Below are 12,188 nucleotides of genomic sequence, written 5' to 3' on the forward strand. Positions count from 1 at the left end.
TCAACCTCTCGGACAAATTTGTGTACCTGATGTTTTTATGCCCGTCAAAGGGCCAACGGCGCAACCCCTTTGTTTCCAAATATCTTTTTACGTGACAAAACGTTACATTAATTAACTTTACATTCCTTTCTCTTTTACACTATATACACTTTCTTACACATGCTGATAAGGAGGGAAGGGAAGAGAGAGAGGGAGAGAGTGAGAGACAGAACGAGAGAGAGCGAGAACGAGAGAGAGAGAGAAGAGAGATAAGGGATGTGTAAATGTGTGTTTTGGGTTGAGACCGTTCTTCAGTATGTGCTGTATTTATGAACAAAGTATGAACATTTTGGGGTGTATCAAAGTTTTAAGAGTTTTGCATGATTTCCTTGAGGTGTGTATAACTGTGTTTTACTCTTGAGTGAGAATTTTATTGCTTTAAAGTGTGTGAATATCTGAGATTCAACATATTGCGTGAGGTGTTGAAATTTGTGAGTGAATGTCACAGAAGAGGGTGTATAGTGAGTGAGTTTTAAGACTGTTACTTGTTTGTGGAACCGGTTCTGGATGAATGTTGAACATAATTCAGATGAAATAGGATGTAATTGAATGAGCTTGCTCATTTACATGATAAATCTTTGTAGAGTCTCGTGTGGTTTAAAAGGTAGTGTCTCTAAGAAGTTGCAGTTGTGTAGGGGTGGAGCCGCACAGATATTTTATTTTCCTTTGCTCTTCGGAAATGCATTGGCGATCTATGTGGAAATTAACTGTTTATTCTCTATCTTCTCAACTTTTATTAAACAGCGGATGTGGTTCAGCAAGGAGACTGTTCATTTTCTTCGCTGCGTAACCTGGCATTAGGATTGGTGACCTTGTTGGTATTTTAAGTTTGATTTATTCCTATTTCTTATCTTTTGAATTGAATTCAAGAGAGATCTGAATTGCACGCAGGCCATGTGGGATTCAGATTGAGGTGTTGGATGAAAATTGGAAATGCCTTTATCGCAGAAAAAAAAATCTGTTAATTTGGAATTGTTTTTTTCTTTATCTATATCTGATCTTGACCGCCTTTGTCTCGCTGTGCTGTGATTTTACGAGAGAACGACGCCACCAACGGCCGTCATTTTTGGCCACCTCACTCAGAGCCACCCTCCGCCTTCCTGGACCAGAGGATTTTTCCCATCGGTTAAAAATCAGAGAGATATTAATGTTTTTTTTTTTAATTGCCATTCTCTTTGCTGCCCCTGCTGGTGGGAGGGGGGAGGGACTATAAAACCCAGAAGTGGTGTGCCTCACTCAGTCTCTGCAAGATGGAGGATGCCAGAGGGTCACGTGTCTCTGAGCTCTGAATAACACCAAATACATGTCTACTCAACTGTGAGTGCCCTTAATGTGGTTTGAAAATGAAAATATGGTTGGTTTGCAGTAAACAGGCACTGCATGCAATTGGTTGTTTGGGGGGGTTTGGGTTGAAGTAAAAAGGCACTGCATGCAAATGGTTGTTTGGAGGGTTTGGGTTGAAGTAAAAAGGCACTGCATGCAAATGGTTGTTTGGGGGGTTTTGGTTGTAAAAAGGCACTGCATGCAAATGGCTGCTTGGGGGGTTTGGGTTGAGTAAAAAGGCACTGCATGCAAATGGTTGTTTGCGGGGTTTGGATTGAATTGAAAAGGCACTGCATGCAAATTATTGTTTTTTTTGGGGGGGTGGTTTGGGTTAAAGTGAAAAGGCACTGCATGCCAATGGTTGTTTTGGGGGTTTGGGTTGAAGTGAAAAGGCACTGCATGCAAATGGTTGTTTGTCAAAACTTAACAACTTCCTGTTTGTACTATATTGATTTTAGATAAAACGCTACCACTTACGGCTGTGATTTTTGGCCATTTTACTCACTCCCCCTCTGCTCATCAGGTGCAGAGGATTCTTCCCATCAATGAAAAACAAAAGTGTTATTAGTGTTTAAAAAATGTTGGGAATCTCTCTCCTGTCAATCACGCCATGAAGGCCACACCTTTTCCGGTGGGAGGGGGAGGGATTATAAAACCCGGAAGTGTGGGTGTGGCTCAGTGTCTGCATGATAGGGGAGGGAGAGGTCATGCTGGAAATCGCGTTTAAAGACCGCCCAACGGTGCACGATGTCTGAGTCAAACACCAGCATGTCAGGTTTACGACACGAATTAGCCATGGCAAATAAAAGGGAAATTGGAACTGGGGGAAAGCAAACAAAAAACCGATAGACAGGAGGCGCGAAGTACGACTTCTTGACACCATGTAAAGACTTCCAAACACGTTATGTCTTCACTAAACGTTTTATTATAGATACTGGTATAAAACACACACTGTGCCCTAGCTGTCCGTGGTCTGTCACTGGAGCTAGAGAGCGAGAGAGACGTGGGGAGGCTACAATTATACTGAAGATAATGGGGAGTGGTTAGTAGTGGTGAGGTCACTATGTTAAAGGAGCATGCACTGATCTACAATGACTCTGTCTGAGCTGTGAATCAACTGAACACACTGAATGGCTACTGAACTGTGAGTGTGGTGTTTTGTGTGGTTTTATGGTGGTTTTTATGGTGGATTCACCCTGCTTGAAATAGTATGAAACTGTATTTGAATGTGTTGGCCTTGCACCCTCCTTGAAATGGTATGAAACTGCACTTGAATTTGGTGGCCTTGCACCATGCTTGAAGTGGTATGAAACTGCACTTGAATTTCGTGGCCTTGCACCCTGCTTGAAATGGTAGGAAAATGGATTTGAATTTGGTGGCCTTGCACTCTGCTTGAAATGGAATTTCAAGGAATAGCTATGAGTCAACTGCCAGCCCACCAGCCGTGAGTGAACTGCCAGGACATCAGGCTTGAGAAACTGAGCTGCCACCCCAATAATCCATTTGGTCCACAATGTCCATACTAGCCTTCTGGAGACCAGTAGTCCCTGCAGCCAACAACACCTATACCAGCGCTCCAGAAAGCCCCCCCCCCCCCACCAATATTTGAATTAATGGAGAGGTGGAATATTGCGTCGGAGGACCAGCGCTCTTGTGTGAACATGGGACCCAACGGGTCCCACTTAGTCTAGTAATTACCTATTTTTAAAGGGTATGCCTTGTAAGTAGTTAAAGAGTTTAAGTAAAGCCTTGACTGAGATTGGACAGGACCTTAGTGATGAATTAATTACATATGCACAGCAACTGACAAAAACCTTGTCAGTCTTACAGAAACCACTGAACCACAGAACCCACTATCAACTAACCATAACAGCAAATCCTTATAACCAGGAGATCACGAACTGATAAGAAATTGGGATGGGAAAAAACTGGGAGAACGGTGGAAGGAGCCCTTGCAAGAACTACTGACTACACCTACAGCAGTGAAGGTCGAAAATAATCCTCGTTGGATACACCTAACCGATTGCAAAATCATTGGAAATTGGAAAAAGGAAATATAAACTTGGATGTCCTCCTGCAAGATTGGAGGTAAAAGGAAGTCATACAAAACATTAAAAAAAAGTCCAGTATTTACAGTATCTTGTTGAAACCAGCCATGAACATAAGCAAACGCATTGCACTGAATTATATATGCGCCTCCCTAATCCCGGATACCAGGAACGAGTCTCCCCCTGGTTGAATAAACTTGAACCATTAACAGTGACCCCTTATTTGTTATTTGGGATCCCGGGATTTGGAATAATGGTCCACCTCTCTAAAAACCAAAGGGATCGATTTGAGATGGGCGACATGTCTGAGTCACACTTAACTGTAGCTACTAGACCTCCAGCAACAGCAAAAGAAATAGAAAAAATGGTGCAGGACAAACAGACATGTTTCATGTTTTAAAGTTGCCAATGACACAGAAGGAAAGATCACATGGGTCAGAAAGGAATGGGACACTATTTCTGAAAAGCAACAGCCACCTACTGAGGATTTGCCAAGGTTATCAATGGCTCTGAACCTTCGGCAAAGCATAAGAATTCAGCATTCAGCCCTTGAACATAAAGTGACTTTAAAAAGGGTGCCGCCTTGCCATGTTTAAAACAGTATCGACTGGCCCCGGAGGCTGAAGAAGGCATAGCTATGGTCATTGTATCTTTAGTACACCAAGGAGTATGAGTGAAAAGCAAAGGCCTTTAATACTCCTATTCTGCCAGTCCCGAAAGTGGGAAGACGTAATGAATGGTGTGTTGTCCAAGACCTGAGAGCTATTAAAAATTGTGATCCCTAGTGCTCCTTTAGTACCTGACACCAATATTATTCTGTCATCTATACCGGCAGAAACCGACAAATTTCCAGTAATTGACCTATGTTCAGCCTTTTTCTCCATATACCTGCATAAAGACAGCCAGTTCCTGTTTGCTTTTACCTACAAATGTCAACAAGGAGGCACCTGTGCTGTAATAAGATGAGAGTGTTGCGCCTATAATCGCTGATGAATCCTGTAATATCACTGACCTTGCTACCAATATTTCCCAAGAAATTGAAAAGATCTGCAAGTTTGGCAGTGACATGCATGGGTACAATGAAGGAAATGGGAGTTGGTGGACTCTGGGGTACTGTGTTACATTATAATCATCGCTCTGATTTTTATTGTTAAATGTTTGCGACCATTGTGTACCTACCGAGGACTGTGAATGTTATCATATATGATAAAGAAGAAGGAATGAGTTTAAAGATTTAGAAGTTACAAAATGGATTCTGCTGTAGATTTGGAAATAATAAATGAATGCTTAACCTTTCTCCTCCGACACTAGCAAGAGTACAGAACAATAACATGAATGTTTTTGCCTTTCTTCTACAACACTAGCGAGATGACAGCACAATAACATGAATGTTTTTGCTCTATGATATAAATAATCAGAAAGATGTTCAGGCAACTCGTTCTCACCCTTTACGCCACAGATTGTAATGTACAATTAATCAACAAGGTCAAAAAACAAGTGGTTGAATCTGCAAATATAGCTCCTTCAGCATAACTACATATGGGCAAACCTTTCCTCTATCAGAAGAACCAGTGAATCCTCTGATTTTAACCATATATGAACAGGCAAGAGGCTGTACAAAGCCCCGTAAGATAAAGATTGCTGAATTGCTGATTATTAGGGTTTAAATATGTCTGATTGAACATTACCTGTGTGTGGAGAAAGAGAGACTCTGTAGTCTGTATTTTACATACTGTGAGAGTTGACTCCCACACCCGCCTGGCGAAATAAAGACGTTATTGTATTACTAACTTTGTGTTGTCATGTTTCAAGCAAATTGAACCTTAACACTAGGACTCAGCACATGGGAGGGGCAAACCCAGAAAGGGAGGGACATCAACCTACCCTTTAAAACCCCTTACCGGCTAGAAGTAGATCTCTTTCCCTGATGAAGCGACAGCGATAGCGAAACTGGAAAACCGTTGCCCAGCTGGGAAGAGTTCGGCAAGTGGTCTCCGCAAGCTGGAAAAAACAAAGACTTGGTGAGCACCTTGGTGTTAACCCTACTACGCTACAGATAATTGGTGCTATTGTTTACTGCATTAGTACTGCAGTATAGTTTACTACTAACTAAGCCAGAAATGAGTAATAACATGCAGAGGGGAGTGCGGGTAGAGCGACTGTTTAACAACAGTAATAATGTGAATGGCGACCAGCACAGGAATCAACCGAGACCAAGAGATTCCTTTGCATTCGCTGTAAGAGTTATTTATAAAATGGCCCAGACTCTGCACCATCTGAGGATTCTGCAAGAGTAGAGCCTACCCACTTAGGGTATCATGAGGCAGGCAAAGATATTAACACACTTTGTAAAAGTGGCAAATCCCACCCAGGAAACATTACAAAAATTGGCCTTTAATGCTGAAGCCTGGGCAAAGCAAACACGACAAATTTTGATTCAAAATTACCAAAACAGCCTGGAAAATCTGTATGTGGTGGACATGGAGGGTGGACCAACTGATCGTGTGCAGGAGGCGGTCGCCAGAGCCTTAATCTGGAAGAAGAAAACTTTGGGTGATAAATTTATAATCAGAATGGAGGATCTTAGAAAGGAGTTTTTAACCTGACCTCAGAGACTGTCTAGAACAGCAAGGCAGCCTGCGGGAGCCCCAGCCCCACAGACGGGCCCCGCCTCAACGTCCAATGTAGCTGTGTACATCCCGCAGATAGAGCGAGAGACAGAAAGAGAGGCAGAGAGAAAAAGACCGAGAGAGAAAGACATAGAGAGAGAGAGAGAGAGAGAGAGACAGAGGGGGTCACTGCTGAGCAACCTATCGAGTAAGACATGAGGTTAGCATCTCCCGCAGATTTTGATTAAAACTTATTCATCGGCTCTGTTTTGATAATAATTTTGAGGAAAGACATTCAAGTGGGTTTTGTGCTGGCGACTTGATGTTTTGAACGAGTTATTATGGCTACTAAAAGCACCAGAGCTTGTGGTGCGGCTCAACAACAGAGGCCTAGTTCGCAGGAAGAGACCACGTCTACAGGTACCTCGACCCCGCCCCATGGCTCTACCTCGCTGAAGGCAGGACCGCAAGTTGTCGATGTGGAGGTCCTGAAGCTAGAATTACTAACACCTTTGAGACAGAACATTGCAGATATTTTTAAAACCGAACTACGAGCAACATTGGTGATGATTTGTCCACAATCAGAGTTGACCTTCAAGCCGTGAAAACACAACTCGCGAACGATAAGGTTGCTACGGACACTGAGTTGGCCATACTCCAAGGTACTGTGGGGATAATGGAGGAGTCACTTTCTGCCTGTACGGACGAGATTGCTGAGCTGAAGGTTCACATCAAGCGTCTGACTGCTGAGTTTTTTTAACTTGGACAAAATATGTGAGGATCTCGAATCCAGATCGCGCCGCAACAACATAAGAATAGTGGGCGTTCCTGAGGAGACAGTTGTCAATTCCATTGCTATCACCACCCTGCTTAAGGACGCGTTCAAGCTGGACAAAGAGCCGCTACTGGACCGGGCGCACAGATCCACAAAGCCGAAACCACGACCCGGTGAGCGACCACGACCCGTCATTGCCAGGTTCCAATACTACAACGACTGTGTAAATGTTTTACGGCGTGCGAGAGAGGTTCGACACATCGATACTGGTGTTATGAGGATCTCGTTTATCCCGACCACACCGGGCAGCCTTCAACGAGGTCAGAAAACAGCTGCGTGGTGTGAAGGGGGTTCGCTATGGTCTTTTCTACCCGGCCCGACTCCGGATCAGCTACCAAGGTGTGGAGAAAGACTTTGACTCGGCGGAGGATGCCAAGGCTTACGTCAACAAGATGAATATTGGGTGATGTTGTACAATATGTTGCAATAATGTCATGCATCCATGCCTTTAGTTTACATTTAAATACTTGTTCACATTTGACGTTTGTTTACATTTGGACACTTGTTTACTCCTCTTCAACTTGCATTAGTTCATCTTCTCTGCAATTTTCCTTTTATACGCAGGGGGAATTTAACTTGTTTAAATTGTTGTGTGATAATATCTTATTTTGCACTAATATTAGGCCTTCAAAAGATATTACGGTATATTGTTTACATATTTTTGAAGTGGTCTTTTCACGTACATCCTTTTAGCCTAGATGAGGTAATATTTCATTTAAGCCGCTATGGGATATTAATTATTAGTTGTGCCTTTTATTGCACATTTAGGAGTCTTATTCAAGAATAGATTATTTCTTTATTGATAATAGTCTCAACTCATGTGCTGTTTCCTCGGATTATTCAAATATACTAATATCTGATCATGCACCATTATTTCTAGATATTCAGTTATCCATACAGAAATCTACTTTGGAGATTCAACTCATTATTGTTGGCTGATAAAACATTTTGTGAATTTGTTTCAAACTCAATTCTCAAGTTTCTCTTCTTTAACCAGAGTGAATCTACATATTTTTCATTAATTTGGGAGATCAATTTCTTAGAGGGCAGATTATTTCATATTCCTCCTATTCTAATAAAAAACACAATAACAATACACAATACCAACACAATACAATACTGAGCTTACATCTGCTATTAATAGCCTCGATCAAGAATGTTCATCCGATCCTTCTCCAGAACTATTTAAGAAGCGTCTTAATCTTCAGGCGGAGTTTGATCTTATTTCTACCAGAAATGCTGAGCGACTGTTGTTACAAACTCGTGGTACTTATTATGAACATGGTGATAAAGCAAATCGATTACTAGCACACCAATTAAAACGTCAGTTCACCTCGCGTCTTATACCTCAAATTAATAATGTTTCTAACACGACTGTTACGGATCCTGTGGAAATTAATGCCACATATAAATCATTTTATTCTTCCCTATACAAATCAGAATTCCCTGCTGATACTACCAAAATGAATCAGTTTCTGGCCAATCTTGAGAATCCTACCATTGATTCTGACCGTGCAAAATAATTGGATACTCCACTTTCCCTTGAAGAACTATGTTTTGCAATTACAGCAATGCAATCTAACAAAGCCCCAGGTCCTGATGGATTTCCAATAGAGTTTCTAAAGACATTTATTGATAAATTGGCACCTCTACTTTTGTTGATGTTCAATTAATCTATGGAAAATGGTTTGTTATCTCCCACACTGACTCAATCTTCAATAGTTCTTCTGTTAACGATAAATACCCCACTTTCTGTGGTTCTTATAGACCCCTGTCTTTACCGAATGCTGATGTAATTTACCTGAGATTGTAATCTTATTAATGCTGAGAAGGCATTTGATAGAGTTGAGTGGGGGTGCCTATTGAAGAAATTTGGTTTTGGATATAAATTTATCAGTTGGGTAAGATTATTGAATGCATTGCCACAAGCTAGTGTTCAAACAAATGATATTCGTTCTGAATACTTTGCACTAGAACGTGGGACACGTCAGGGCTGCCCTTTATCTCCATCTCTCTTCGCTTTGGCTATTGAACCACTGGCCATTTCTTTAAGGTCCTCCACTTCCTTTAAAGGTGTTATTCGTAACGGTGTCGAATATCGTTTATCTCTGTATGCGGATGATTTGTTGCTGTATGTAACTGATCCCGCATCTTGTCTTCCGGGTATCCTATCAATTCTGGATATTTTTTGTTCTTTTTCAGGATATAATCTAAATCTTCAAAAGAGTGAATGCTACCTCATTAACGCAGCAGGTATGTAACTTCAGGAAGCTGATTTGGCCTTTAAAATCTCTCGTTCTGGATTCAAGTATCTTGGCATCAATGTGACGTGTACATTGTCAGGCCTTTTGTCTGCCAACTTTACCCTGCTCATGACTAAAGTGAAATCTGATTTTCAGAGATGGAATAATCTGCCTCGCTCTTTAATTGGGAAGATTAATGTTGTTAAAATAAATGTTTTCACTAAATTTCTTTATTTGTTTCAATCAATTCCCTTATTCTTACCAAAACATTTTTTTGACTCCCTAGACAAAATGATTAGCTCTTTTATTTGGGGTGTGAAGCCCCCGAGGGTCCGTAAATCATTACTCCAATGATGTAAGTTCAGTGGTGGTCTCGCTTTACCAAACTTTCAATTCTACTACTGGGCTACTCACATTTATAAAATACGTTGTTGGGTTGATTTATTTAACTTGGTGCGAACTGGAAGCCCGCTCTTGCCCTCCTTCATCCTCTATATCTGCTCTTATATATTCCTCTCTTCCAAACAAGATTTCATTGTTGATCAAAAATCCTGTTGTGTTTAATACTTTAAAGGTTTGTTATCAATTCAAGAAACATTTCAAATTTGTAGGTGAATCTCCTTTAGGTCCATTATGTAACAATCACCTGTTTCCTCCCTCACATTTGTATTCTGTTTTTTTCAGTATGGCATAACAAAGGTATACAATGTTTTCTTGATCTGTTTTCAGATGGTATTTTTAACAGCTTTACCAATTTATCATCATTGTATGGATTACAGCAAATCATTTTTTTAGGTACTTCCAAGTTAGACACTTTGTTTCGAAATGTTTTTCTAATTTTCCCTCTTCACCTCCACGACAAATATGGGATAGTTTGATTACTTTCAAGACACAACAAAGAGGGATTGTTTCAGAGATGTATAACCGCATTCATTCTGGATCTTTGCGATCAGTCCAACTCTAAAACAAGGGCTGCTTGGGAGGAAGAGCTGGGACTTCAACTTACTGAGGAGTGGTGGGATAACGTTGTGGGTGGGCTATGTACTGTTACGCCTTACGCTCGTCTTGCACTCATTCAGTTTAAGGTTATATATAGGGTCCAATTTTCTAAATCAAGACTGTCTGGGATTTATCCAGAGGTGGAGGATAAATGTGATGGATGTTCGGGCCCACACTGTCATCTGAGCCATATGTTTTTCCTTTGTCCGCATTTACATAATTTTTGGTCCGGCTACTTTAATATAATGTCTACTGTAATGGGAATACCTCGACAGGCCTGTCCATTGATTGACATTTTGGGGGCCCCAGGTGAGTCAGGTCGGTTAAACTCTGTGCAAAAAGAAATTATTAATTTTACATCTTTAATAGCCAGACGTCGCCTACTCCTACAGTGGAAATTCTCGAACCCACCCTCTGTGTCACAGTGGCTCAAAGATGTAGTGCTTTTTCTTAAACTTGAGAAAATTAAATATACATTGAGGGGATGTACTGATCATTTTTTTCACAAATGGCAGCCTTTTTTATCATACTTTACAGACTTGCAGGTTCTGCCAGAGTAAGGGCTGGTTTGTTAAATTTTGCTATGCTCTTCACTCTTAATGCAAGATAATGCACAATAATCTTTTAAAATATTTTTAGTACCTATTTATTAATTTCTTTACTAATTTGTGTATATGTGAGTCAATGGCTGTTGTGTTTTGTTCTTTTTAAACCGAAGGAGATGCAATGGAATTTTGTTGCACAGTATTGTGCAATGACAATAAACGTATTCTATTCTATTCTAATTAGCCAAGGTGGGATTGGTGTGGTGTGTGACTGATGGTATAGTTGCATTATATATAACTTGTTTAATATATATTTTTAAATTATTTCTATTAATTTTATGTTTCTGTATATTTTTGTATTTTTCTTTTGTGTTTTATTTGAATGTTTCTTATTAACGTGCCTTTTTTCATTATTGTGTTGATTTGTTTAAAATGAAAAATAAAATTTATGAGAGAGACACAGGGAGGAAGAGACAGGGAGAGAGAAGGAGAGACAGGGTGGGAGATTGCAACCTTCACGTGGTCCGCCCTGTTTCGACAAATGCAATCAACCCTGCGTGCACAATCAAATAAGATCAAATAGAGCAAGTTATCCGACAATTTTAGGCTATGCACGCCATACGTAAGAAGAAGCAGAAAGAGAGACAGAGAGAGAGAGAGAGAGCGATAGAGATAGATAGAGATGAGAGAGATAGCGAGATAGAGAGAGATGGAGAGAGATAGAGAGAGAGACTCCCCTCAGCCGCGACATTACTCTTCCACCACCCCGGCCTCACGGCGCACACCCATCAACCCCACCCGAGATTGACTGTAGTCTCATGTGGTTTAAAAGGTAGTGTCCTTAAGAAGTTGCAGTTGTGTAGGGGTGGAGCCGCACAGTTATTTTATTTTCCTTTGCTCTTCGGAAATGCATTGGCTATCTATGTGGAAAAATGTCAAATGGGATAGTCAAGGACGGAGTTAAAGGGAAAGAGGGTAAAGGGATGGTTAATGACCCCAGAATTAACAGGAAATGAAGCTCACAAAGGGATAGGAGCGTATGGCCAAGTGTAATAGGGATGGATGTGAAAGATCAAGTCAAGTCAAGTTTATTTGTCACATACACATACGAGATGTGCAGTGAAATGAAAGTGGCAATGCTCGCGGACTTTTGTGCAAAAGACAAACAACCAAACAAACTATAAACACAATCATAACACACATATTCTTTTACATAATAAATAAAGGAAGGAAAAACGTTTAGTAGAGTTAGTCCCTGGTGAGATAGGCGTTTACAGTCCGAATGGCCTCTGGGAAGAAACTCCTTCTCAACCTCTCCGTTCTCACCGTATGGCAACGGAGGCGTTTGCCTGACCGTAGCAGCTGGAACAATCCGTTGCAGTGGTGGAAGGGGTCTCTCATGATATTGTTGGCTCTGGAGTTGCACCTCCTGATGTATAGTTCCTGCAGGTGGGCAAGTGAAGTTCCCATAGTACGTTCGGCCGAACGCACTACTCACTGCAGAGCCTTCTTGTCCTTGGCAGAGCAATTCCCAAACCAGATGGTAA

The 12,188-nt window shown here is 41.1% G+C and overlaps 3 protein-coding genes across 3 annotated transcripts in view; all 3 read left to right on the forward strand.

Annotated features, from left to right (window-relative positions):
• The window catches only part of LOC116969026, a 573,861-nt gene that overhangs the window by 293,097 nt on the left and 268,576 nt on the right, over positions 1 to 12,188 (forward strand). The window lies entirely within an intron of this gene.
• Positions 1 to 12,188, forward strand: part of LOC116969039 (ribonuclease inhibitor-like) — a 451,987-nt gene that overhangs the window by 117,199 nt on the left and 322,600 nt on the right. The window lies entirely within an intron of this gene.
• Positions 1 to 12,188, forward strand: part of LOC116969023 (zinc finger protein 271-like) — a gene marked incomplete at its 3' end in the record, with an annotated part of 60,051 nt that overhangs the window by 28,026 nt on the left and 19,837 nt on the right. The window lies entirely within an intron of this gene.

Source organism: Amblyraja radiata (genome assembly GCF_010909765.2).
Source record: "Amblyraja radiata isolate CabotCenter1 chromosome 42 unlocalized genomic scaffold, sAmbRad1.1.pri SUPER_42_unloc_2, whole genome shotgun sequence".
In the NCBI taxonomy this organism is placed as follows: domain Eukaryota; kingdom Metazoa; phylum Chordata; class Chondrichthyes; order Rajiformes; family Rajidae; genus Amblyraja; species Amblyraja radiata.